This window comes from Poecile atricapillus, chromosome 1, assembly GCF_030490865.1.
Source record: "Poecile atricapillus isolate bPoeAtr1 chromosome 1, bPoeAtr1.hap1, whole genome shotgun sequence".
NCBI lineage: Eukaryota > Metazoa > Chordata > Aves > Passeriformes > Paridae > Poecile > Poecile atricapillus.
Genome location: NC_081249.1, coordinates 2,830,477 through 2,842,836, shown reverse-complemented (window position 1 = coordinate 2,842,836; position 12,360 = coordinate 2,830,477). Strand labels below are relative to the sequence as shown.

Here is a 12,360-nt window from a genome sequence, read left to right as displayed (position 1 = left end):
CCTGGATGTGGCACTCAGGGCTCTGGGGACAAGGTGGGAATCAGGCACAGCTGGGACTCCAGGGGCTGGGAGGGCTTTCCCAACCATTTTCCAAATGATTCTGTGAGTCTCTGATCCAGCAGCTAAGGCCTGGAACTTGCTCTTTTTAGCTCAGATATTTTTGTCTTAAATATTTCATGGACAGTCAACCCAAAGCAACTGAGGGAAAAGAGAAATTTGGCTTCAGGAAAAGTACCATGGAATGCCAAAGAAGGGGATGGAGGGGAGAAGACAAGCACCAAACACCAGAGCACCTACAGAATTCTGTGCCTAAGGAACCTCAGCTACTCCTGGAACTGAGCAATGCCACATTGTTCAGCACAAGACAAATCTTTAGCCATGAACAAAAAAAAACCACACAGAAACCAAGCAGGATGGACAGAGTTTGCTAAAAAACTACTCAAAGAGATTAAGGAAATTAAGAAAGAAAATCACCAGACAAGCTGCAAGTCACCGGAGATACAGCATTTATGAGTAGTAATTTTATTTACTAACTAGGAGGGAACCACTGAATATCTCTGAAGACAACCATTGTAATTCACACTCTCACCTATGTTTATTATCATGCAAGAATTCCAAAGATGTTGTCAATCCCATTTGGCATGGAGAAAGCAGATCTTGCTGGGTACTTCCTGTGCTCCTGCCCTCAGTCCACCCAAAAACTCAGAGAAGCAAAGGGGATGGACAGAAGAATTTCACTGCTCTTTTCCTGCTATAAAGAGAAAGTGTTTTGCCCAATTTTCCAGCTTTATTTGAAGTTACTTTGGTTTGTTAAAATATGGATGGACATTTAAATGGATGGATTCAGGTATTAAAGCATGAGCACTTCTGTCTACTTTCCCAACTAACAGATAAATAATGATCAAGATTTAAATAATTTGGGCTAAAATATTGTGTATCTGAATACATGGATGTGAAACTGGTTGCTTATTTAAGAGGACAAGCAAGCATGGAATTCCCAAAAGAGTTTGGGATGGTTTTTAACATAACTGGTCCAGCTGGTGGAATAGAAACATTTTTTGTATCCTTTGTAGAGCAGCAAGAAGAAAACGAAGCATCTTCACTTCACAATTCAGCATCTGGTATCAGCAGGTTCTGCTTACAGTGAAAATACCTTTTCTCAGAAGTTAACTTTGGGAACTTCAATTCACCTTTCAGTTTGCCCAAAAAGGAAAACCACATTTTGTGTCTCTTAAGGCAGTACAGAATTCAATTGAAAATTCAAAAGTGAATGAGACAGAGAAGAAACCTGTATGTTGTACTGGTTTGTGGTAATGTTTTGGGGGCAATGCACAGAAAATTGAAAACTTGGGGTTTATTACGAGATTTTAGTGTTTAAAATAGGGATTTTTTCCTATTGGGGAAGAGAAAGGAGAAAGAACAAGCAACTGAGCAAATTACAGTAAGGGAGGTGCACAAGCAGAAGTTAGAAAATTTAAAAAGAAGAGAAAAAACTCAAGGAGGAGCAGAAAGGAAAAGAGAGCAAGAAGAGAAGCATCAGGAGAGTCAGAGTCAGAAATCATTCCCAAGTTAAGGCTGTGGGAGTGCACACACACAGGGCAGCATCCAAGCGGGAGTGCTGAGCGGAGAGCTCGGAAGTTTGAGACAGCAAAAAGTCCGAGAGGCAGAGCAAGGAGGGCACAGAGACTGACAGAGGATGATTTACTACAGGAGGGGTGGCAAGAATTGCTGGGAATGGTGTTCTCCATGAAGTGTCAGTGCTATCAGGGGCAGTTAGCCAAGCCCTGCCCTGCTCCTGCCCACCCACACAGCCCATTCCACCATCCCTGTGCCGGCTCCGGACCCGAGCTGCCGCAGCGTAACCCAATTCCCGCCCCCACGCTCACCCCAACGGTAAAAATATCAAATTATCTATTTCAGCCAACTCACTCTGCAAGCCTGATTCACTGGTGGGGCTGACAAACAGCTGTGCCAGCACAAAGCACCTGGGAGCAGGCAGCCCCAAGGGAGGGAAGGGGAGCTGCCCAAGGGGTCACTGCCCTCTAAGAACTCCTGGTTGTACTCTTTGCCTCGGAACAACTCTTCCAACAATTTCCCTCCAAGTGCTTCCATGATCTACACCCATCAGTTTGCCAACACTTGTAACATCATCAGGTTCATGCTGGCCCTCACCCCTCGTAGACGAAATACAAAACCAATTTTGCCTTTTCATCTTTATGCTTCTTTTGTATCAATTATTTCAAATTGGGCATAGATACAGGTTTGGGGAGAGCAAGGGCATTTTCACCAGCTCCAGGAAAACATGGACTTATCTGGGTGGGTGGAAGGAAAAAGGGGAAGAAAATCAGTGTTGCTTGTGTTTTTCTCTGAATATCCTGTTCTTGCTGTGCTGCCCTTCAGCATCCTCTCAGCACTGGAATTATGTACCAACCTATGGCATTATCTTGTTCTAGAGGACTGATCTGGATGAAAAAGAGAGAATGAAGTATTCCTGAATTTCCCCAAATTTAAGAGGGTGTAGCCACAGAAGACCAACAATTCCAATCTTCACAGCTCCAGTTACTCTGCATCCCTCCACTGCCAGCACTGCCAGCAGTGTCTCAGGACTCTGTCAAACCAAAGTTTGGTCAAACTCTAAGTTTGGTCAGCTGAAACTAGAACATATTCCTTTTAGAATTTTATTTAAGACATTTAACCAATTTTCCCTCTAAAATCCAAGCAAACTCAAGCACAGGAAAAGGTGGGTCACACACCCAGTGGACACTGGCACAGGTAACTCTGTTCCTCAAACTGGTCACTCCTTAAGGCTCAGAACTCAGCCCTGCCAGAAAGGTTGGAGTTTCTGGATGGAGCTGTGGATGTCCCAACCCTGCAAGTGTCCAAGGCCAGGTTGGATGAGATGTGGAACAACCTGGGAAGGTGTCCCTGCCTAGGGCAGGGGTTTGGAATGGGACAATCTTTCCTACCCAAACTATTTCATGATTCCAATCACACAAAGTAGACAAATCCCATAAATGCCTCCTTCCATATGAAAGAAGTTGTATAAATGTCATATCCATTGCAATTCACCTTCAGTCATTGCACAGATGCTTCTCATGTGCACCAGGAGGAGAGCACACAGAAAACAACCTACCCAGTCAATCCAGCTATCCCAAAATGATACCATTTACTGAAATACCCCATCGCTTTTCCCAAAATTGAGGTATGCGGATCAAACGGGAAAAGAGGTTGCAAATTAAAAATCAGCATTTTTTTAAGACAAACTCTGGGAAAAATGAGTTCAAACCCTAATTCCCCCAAATTTCCAAGCAAATCCTAAATTCCTTGAGCAGACCTCTATGTGGATGTGCTGAGTCACTCTCCAACCTTAAGAGGCTGCTTCTCCAAGTTACAGAGCACTCGGAATACAAACTCCAGGCAAATGAAACTGCAAATGCAAAAAGCATCCTGCTATTAAAGCATCAGACACAGAAACCCTTCAGCTCAGCTCCGCCTGCTGCGTCATCAGGAACTTTGGGCACTCACCAGGTGACCAAGGGAAATTAGGAAAAAGTTTTTTACAGGAAGAGTGATACTGGAATTGTCTGCTGGGGAGGTGGTGGAGTCACCATCCCTGGATGTGTTTATAAAAGGATTGGAAGTGGCACTCGGTGCCATGGTTTGGTTGAGGTGTCAGGGATGGGTTGGACTCGATGATGTTGAAGGTCTCTTCCAACCTGGTGATTTGGTGACTTTGAGGTGTCACCTACTGACTTTGGGCTCCCACCAGGTGACTTTGGGCTCTCACTGTCACTTCACCTTTTGGCTTTCACTCCCTTGCTGGAGAGCAGCTCAGGGTGTTCTTTATCTCATGTTGTGTGCATGGAAAGCACACAAAGCTCTTCAAGATGCCAAAAATCCCTGAATTCCCACTCTTCATCCCAAAAATCAGGAGCTCTGTGCCTTAGGTCAGGCTGGATACAGAAAGTTTGGGTGATGGCGTTTTTCTGTATGTTAGATCCAATCACTGAAAAACTTTTTCATGGGATGTTGGGAAAATCCATTAGAATTTACTTGATTCAGATACTAAAATGTAGCATGAGAAAGTCCCAAACCTAAAACCAAGCACAGGGTCTGGACAGTGATCAATTACTAACTTCCACTTAAAAAAAACTAAATTTATATATTTACTGCATAACAAATGATAGTTCAGACCACCAAAAGCAAGAGAGAATTCTCCCATTTTTGTCAGTGCTTAAGTGCTTGACTTACTTTGGGAATTTCTATAGAAATAATGAATAAAGTCAAGTGTAACCTCACAGGGACAGTCAAAACTGGAATGTTGGGAGGAAGACCGTGCTTCCAACCTATGGAATATAATCCACACCTGTTTTCCCAAGTACATCAAGGAAGTTTATGTATTTGGCACTGTCAGGTTGGGGGCTCAGATGTTGCAGAACACAGATAATGACTACCACAAAACTCAGAAATTGCATTCTGGGCCCACTCTGTGATTGCTGAAAATGTATCTCGAGCTTCAGCCTCACCTCAAACCACAGCCCTCCGATTCTTTTGTTTTATGCAAACAAAAATCACGCAAAGATGAAAATTAAGATTTGTTTTTCAAACTAGCAGTGGTCCAGAGGAAGAAAGTAACAGCAAAGCAGGTAAAGAAACTTGTATCAGAAAATACCAAGGGACTTTTTTCAAATATGGAAGTCTGAACACTAAATTCTTCATCCCATATTCAAAGCCTTGTATAGAAATAATCACACATTCTCATATTTCAATAAAATTAGGTAGGAACTACAAGACACAAAATCTTAACAAAAAAGTGAGGCCAACACTTACAAAATACTGGGTTATACTATGTAGTCCTAGGATTATAGTTCTGAGGTAGAAAAAAAACAGTGATAAATATTTTAAAAATGAGGAATGACATAAGGAAGGTCAGTTAAGTCCCCCCTCTCTCTTAGCAGACTTGGGAAATACACATTAAAGGACAGCAAATATAAGCTGAGGAAATCTTTGTCACACACACACAAAAAATATTGGCTGATCTCAGTCAGAACATGTTCCTGATTTACAAATAAATAAATAAATGAAGAACTGGAAGTTATTACACTGGACAGAAAAGGGGAATAAAAGAAAGGAAAAAAACCCCAAAAGACCATCCCAAGTGAACCTCCTGTGCTGCAGAATGTGAGCCTACCATGAACTTCTCAGTACCAGGAGATTTAATAACATGAACTACTCCAATGTGGCCTTTCCTTTATTTTCACATTTTTTAAAAGCATTTAAAGCTGAGGTTGGGTTTTGAGCAGTGGAATCAAAGCCCCAGTCCGTGCCCTGCCAGTCCCCACACAATCAGGGCCCAGCCTGCCCAGAGGTCACTGCTCAGCTCCCTTTGGTGTTTCCAAACCAAAGCACCACGTGCGCGCGCTGGCAGCGCGGCGGGAGCCCTCGGAAAAATGTCACTTTGTCACATGTGGACATTCCTTCCTCCACACACCAAACACAGGGCTGGGTGGGCCTGTGCCACTCCATCTTTTACATTTCACTTCATTAGAACAGCAGCTAAACTGAAACAGGTTTTTAAATAAATCTGTTCCATTAAAGTGGCATTTTTCTAAGTTTTGCAGGAGCGGGTGATTTCAAGATGCAACACTGGAATTTTGTGAACTGTAAGGAGAATTTGTTTTCTCATTTCTTGAAATAACTGGGTGCTGATTAAGAACACCCAGCAGAAAATTAGAATTAAATACTTGCTTTATGCAGGTGTAATACAACCATTATACAATAGTTACACAATTCTTCCCTTTGCATAATAAGAAGAGGAAAAAAAGAAGGGTTTTTAAACCAGGCTTCAGAAGAGAGAACTTGATAACACCACAACTTGGCCAACTGGTTTTCCTTGATTTATTGGCTTCTGCCATAAATTAAATGGAAATATTCTAGCAAAAACTTGGGTTTGGGTTTACTGTGTGGCAGTAATCAAATCAATGGCACTGGGTAGAACCTTCAAACCCACTTGTATAAATCTGTGTCCAATTCTAATGGTTCCTTATAGAAGAAGAGCATTTCTGGTGCCCATCACATGGAGCAAAGTCCTCTGGACTCCAGAATGAGACCCAAAGCAGTCAGAGTTGTCAAGAGCCTGTGCTCCATCTGCCTCCACCTGTGCTCCTGGATTTCTCAAGGTTTCAACACTGAGCTCATAAAGTTTTAAAATGTCCATGCTGTGAACATGACTCTGGTTAATTTAACTCCACAGAGATACATAAATGAATGTTGTGATGGGTCAGAGACTGCAAGGCTCACATGGACACTGCACTCGTGGAAAACACAGCTGAGAACATCCCCAGAACAACCCTGCAAGGAGAAAGGATCAGCCTTCCTGAAGGGCCTTATCAGAGACATTATTTCCATTCACACCTCCAGATTATGAGTTTTAGACCTTCTATCATTAAGCTTTTGTACAGCAGACTGTCAAATTACAATTATTACCATAACTCACAACCTTTTTATTTACAAACCACAAACACATGGATTTTCCCAAAGCTGTCATAGAAATTCTGTAGAGCAGCATGTGAGGAATGGATGGGGATCTCCAAGTCAGGAAATCTGACACAGAAAGAAATAATACTTACTCCATCTTTTAAATACAAATCAAAACGGAAATCAGATCCCAAGAAAAGACTCAGATTAATACAACACAAACTCAAGCAATTCTTAATTGTCCTTCTAAAAGCTTTACCTGTACAACACAGTCTCTTACATTCTTTTCACTCAGACTTCAACTGACTCATTTGTGATGCTGTCTCTAGTAGAGGTAGTTCCCAAAAAAACCCATCAATTCATTTCAAACGTAAGCTTTATAATTAAGCTTTATCATTAATAAATATATACTAAGCTTCTTAAAAGTAATAAACCACCACAAGAAGTTTCAGGAGCTACAGGAGCCAGTCCAAGTGAAGCTGTAATAACTGGGTAGTTGCAGAGTAGTTAATTCTACCCAGAGTTGTACCTACTCCTGCCTCTGATTTTGGGACAAAGAATTAGCAAAGTTTGGAGCTTTTGGTTAGAGTTTGACTTCAGCAAAAGTTTAAAAACTGTGTCAGGGACAGAGACAGTGGGACCCAGGGCACCCTCAGCAAGTGACAAGACATGGAGCTGTGTGGGGCAGACACAGAGGAGGGGTGGCACCCACAGGGACCTGGACAGGCTGGAAAGGTGGGGCTGTGAGAGCCTCACGGAGCTCAGCAAGGCCAAGAGCCAAGGTCCTGCACCTGGGATGGGAAATCCCAAACACAAACCAGGCTGGGTGGGAATGGATGGAGAGCAGACCTGGGGAGGAGGATTGGGGGTGTAGGGTGGTGAGAAGCTCCATGTGTTCTCAGCCCAGAACCCCCCATGCCCTGGGCTGGGAAAGGGGGAATTCTGTCCCTGTGCCCTGCTCAGGTGAGACCCCACCTGCAGAGCTGCCCCAGCCCTGGGGCCCAGCACAGGGAGCAGCTGGAGCTGCTGGAGAGAGCCCAGAGGAGGCTCCAGGATGAGCAGAGGGATGGAGCAGCTCTGCTGGCAGGAAAGGCTGGCACAGCTGCCATTGTTCAGCCTGGCCAGGAGAAGCTTTGGGCTGAGCTCAGGGTGGCCTTGCAGGGCCTGAAGGAGCCCCAGGAAAGCTGGAGAGAGACAATTGCCAAGGGCTGCAGGAATTGCCAGGAGCCAGGGAATGGTTGCCAGTGGCAGAGGGCAGGGCTGGATCTTGGGATCTTGGGCAGGAATTGTTCCCTGGCAGGGTGGGCAGGGGCTGGGATGGAATTGCCAGAGCAGCTGGGGCTGCCCCTGGATCCCTGGCAGTGCCCAAGGCCAGGCTGGACATTGGGAGCAGCTGGGACACTGGGAGGGGTCCCTGCCATGGCAGGGGATGGCACTGGATGAGATTTAAGGTCCCTTCCAACCCAAACCATCCTGGGATTCCATGCAAAATCTGATTTTATTGGGAAGACAGAGATCCATAGGTGCAATCACACACACATCCAGCATTTGCAGGAATGCTCCTTTTCCTGCACAGGGCCTGCCATAACAATCTCAGCTTCTGAAGGCACACTCTGACATTGACTGAAAGTCACCCCAAGTACAAGAGCACAGAATTCAAAGCTTAGGAACATCTCATGATGGTGAAAAATGTGCATTAAGCTGTTATTCCACAACACTGACCCAGTGCTTGTTGTATTTATGAGTAACTTCTATAGAAATGAAAACTACCAGGATCTCGTAACATTAACAAAGAAATCAATGTATTTCAAACACTAACTCTGGCACAGCATTACATTAATGCCTAATTATCCACAACTTGGAAAGAATAACAATAAAGAAGCCAGAATCAGACATGATCCTGGAAAGTTACTGAGCTTCCAGTATCAATCAGATTTTGAAAGAGTGTATGGAAACTGATTTGTCTGTGACCACACCCCCCCCTTTATGTATTTAATGTACAAGTCCTGTTAAAACTGCATTTAAAAACAGGAATATATGTGGTTATACAGCTGTAAGTAAGGAAAAAGCTGTAGTTACAACCAGACAGGGCAGAGATCAGTGTGAGGGAACTCACAGTGACCAGGAAAACACAGAACTGAGGAAGTACCAACACATTCACTTCCCTGACAATATTTCTCTCCTCTTTTAACCCCTTCCTCGAGTTTTAACTCAAACTGATACCAGGGGCACATAACTGCTCCCTCTACAAAGGAGACGCTGGATATTGCAACAGGATCACAGTAAATGAGTTATTAGCAATTTATGGAGTTCACAGAAGCACAAATCATGAGCTGAACACATACAGGCAAAGGGGATTTGGAATGAAATGTGTTTGCAGTCAGGGAATCACAAAACCAATGAACAGCAGGTTTTTGGGACACCAGGATTTAAAAGTTTAACTGGCAAGTTCAATTTAATCATTAAAATTATTTACTTATGCTTTTGTGAACTAGTCATCCTACTAATTTGATTTATTTTTTCCAGTAACTCAACAAAATCCAGTCTAATTTTTTTCCCATTATTTTTTGAAGGAATGACTCTGCCATCAGAAATCAATTTGGACATTTCCATCCCTCTCTTATTTCACCATCCAAACAGTTACCAAAAAGAAAGAGGAAACTTTTCAACACAAAGAGGTATTAATGTATTATTAACTATTCCTTTAACTGACTCACAACACAGTCTATTTTTATTTGCCTCTAGGGGAAAAGAAAAAGAGGGGAAAAAAGAATACAAGGAGGCTTTGGAACTTTATGTAACATCAATTGAAAGCTTGGTCTCTCACAGCTGGAACAAAACTGACACTTAATGGAGTTAATTTTACTTTCATTTACTCAGTTTCACTTTCAGGTACTTGGTGCTACCCAGACCCTGGAAACTTCACATGAAGAATGTTTACAAATAGGTGTCAGCTCGTGGTGTTTCAGTTACAGAGCCACTTCTCTGCTTTTCAAAATTCTGAGCTGGGATTTAACTGATTTTGCTTTCCTACAGGGGACTGAAGCAGCACCAGAGTTCTCCCACTGTATGGATGCAGGCAGAGCTGACTGGGAATTGTCTCCCACATTTCCCTGGCCCTTCAGTGGGGATTCTCCCTGAAAATCATCGGGACAGGACACTTTGGATTAAATAGGGAGATGATAAAGTCAATATCTGTCAAAGTGAGCCATACCAAGGGTTAGGACAAACCAGAGCCCTATTCTGAAGGAATGAAATCCACTGGTACCAGCAAAAGCTGTCCAGTTATTTCTCCAGTCATTCTGGGATGAGAATCAAATGCAGAATTTTACCTTCCTTCCCCTAAAGAGGAAAAGATGGATAAAACAGTGGATAATCACTGCAATTCTATTGGTATATTGTGTCACCTTGAAGAGCCAGCACTGGACAACTCCACATATGGAACATGTCTTTGTGGAAGTAACAATTCCTAATTTTCCAAAGTTGCTTTGGTGTTCTTAAGCCATCCAAAGACTACAGTTCCCATAAGCCTCCTCTTGAAGGACCCATGGAGGTGAGGAAGGAAAGGAAGAGCATTCCCCTTCTCCTGATTACTTCTTTCTTCCCTCAGAAGCTCACAAGAACAGCAGTTCACTCAAGACAGGTTTTTGGTATTATTTCAAATAGTCTTAGAACAAAAAAGATCTCTCACTGCAAAAGCATCAGAGTCTGAGTAGACATAAAGTTATTACATAATTTTTGTGAAAATGTATTTCTTACCAACCTCTTCGCAAAGAAGAGATGAAACTGTAAACTCAACAAATAATGTATTGTACTCAGTTATAAAGACAAAAGCAGCAGTTCTCTGTAAATAATCCTATTCTACAACAACAGATCTATTTACAAAAGGATTTCAGAAGTTATACAACTCCCATAATATAAAGGCATCAGAAAGTTTTGTACTTCACTGTGGAGAACACTCTCCAAATGGCATTCAAAATGACCATGGAAAGGCTAAACAGATACAAGGCTGCAATTCTCACTCAAAAACACAAATTGTCACCACAGCTTTCAACCTGCAGTCCCACAGCCAGGCTTAAAAACACCTGAAATGAACAGGTTTTAAGAGGAATTCCCAGAAGATAATCTAATTATAGCAACAAAAAGTGCTTTTTTTGGTACCAGTAAGTTTTAGTCTTCAAATCAGCACCCATTTGAGCTCAGATGAAGCTGTGAAATGCCTGCATGGCAAATAAAGGCTCCGGTTTTGTGTGTTTATTCTTTTCACATACCATCTGAGCAGGTGGTCCAGTTTCAAACATGACTTTAAGATGTGGCACATGTAAGCAAGTCTGTCCTAATTAAATGTCACTTGAAAAGCTCTGACAAGGCACAGTTTTTTTCCCGGACACCACTGGTGTTCTGCTACTTTGTTTAAACTATCAACCAGTTTGCAGAAGTCGCTGATGGCCATCACGTGCTAATTCCCAGTCTGCACAACCCCCCAGACTTCCAAAATGGATAAATTCCCGGTGAGTCCCTCGTTGTTTCACACAGGGGAGGGAATCCTGCCCATAAATCGGCACTGAAATGGAGAACTCTTGGCTGCTATTAGGTAAAATTATCCCTGTCACTGTCCAGCGAGGGGGAGGGGATGCCAATGACAAGTCCCAAATCCACCCAAGTATTGATGCAGGAACTGTAACACTTGCTGCTCCTGTAACCAACCCCAGCCTAGAGCCTGGAAACAATATCAAACTCTTGACCTATTGCCCTCCTGGCTTAAGAAAACCCCACTTGCTCTTCAATTTCGAGCAAGATATACTTGCTTCACCCAAGGAATATTCCAAAGCCATGAATTAAACTCAATAAGCTTCATAAACTTGGACGGAATTTTTAATTCACAGCAGAAAATGTAAATTTAACACTTCACACACATATTCTACTTCAGACTGCAAATAAAAAGTCTAGTTCTAAATAATTCATGTAAGCCAAAAACATGAAGCGTAGCCTACAAAAGTATCTATATATATACACACCAAATATATATAGATAATAGTTAACAAATACTAGCTCAGAGTTATTTTCAGTGTTATTATTCTAACTCTATAAAGTATAATTAATTTTCCAAAAATATCCAACCTACAGAGGTTGGGGGGAGGGCGGCGTGGAGAAAGAGAGAAATAAGTTTACCAAAACTTTTTAGGGCTACAGACTATTCCAGGGAGGGAAGTTAAATTCTGCTTGGTTACAGGCAGAGAATTAAATCCTACCAGAAACTAAATGTTTACTAATTTATCACCAGCTATCATCTACGTGTTCTTCAACTTCCCACACCTTTCTTGAGGAAGAGGAAAGGAAATACTAAGAAGATAATAAAAAAAGTTGTTAACTTGTACAAATCCAGGCCCCCATGAAACTCCATCCACCTCAGTGTGACTACAAGTACCTCCTGGCTAAAGTTAACAGCACACTCTCATTCGGATTCAACCAGGATGGTTGTCAAAAACACGCCTGTCGATTTATTTTGGAGTCAGCTACTCTGTCTTTGTTGATTTTAAATAACAATAAATGTTTATTTCCCCCGATGGCTGTGGAGTAATAGGAGAGCTAAGTAACAGCAGCAATCTAGAGACATGATCAAAGAACCCCTACGTGTTCTTTGGACGGGCTAAACCCAAAACTTCAAAGCCGACTGAGATTCAAAAACACGCCAATTTCTAAATTTCGAATTCCAGGACTTTTAAATGCGTTTTGTGATCCCGCGGCGGCGAGAGGGAACTCTGGCCACTCCAGAGGAGCACCCAGTGTATCCGAGGAGAGCTCCAATTCCTCCAGCAACACAAAGCTGGATCCCTAAAAGGCTGCGGCCAGCTAGTAAAATATGGAATCAGGGAATCATTA

General features: G+C 42.6%; 1 protein-coding gene across 2 annotated transcripts in view; it reads right to left on the bottom strand.

Moving 5' to 3' along the window:
- DYRK1A (dual specificity tyrosine phosphorylation regulated kinase 1A) overlaps positions 1-12,360 on the bottom strand; it is a 70,415-nt gene that overhangs the window by 56,714 nt on the left and 1,341 nt on the right. The gene's annotated exons all lie outside the window — the stretch shown is intronic.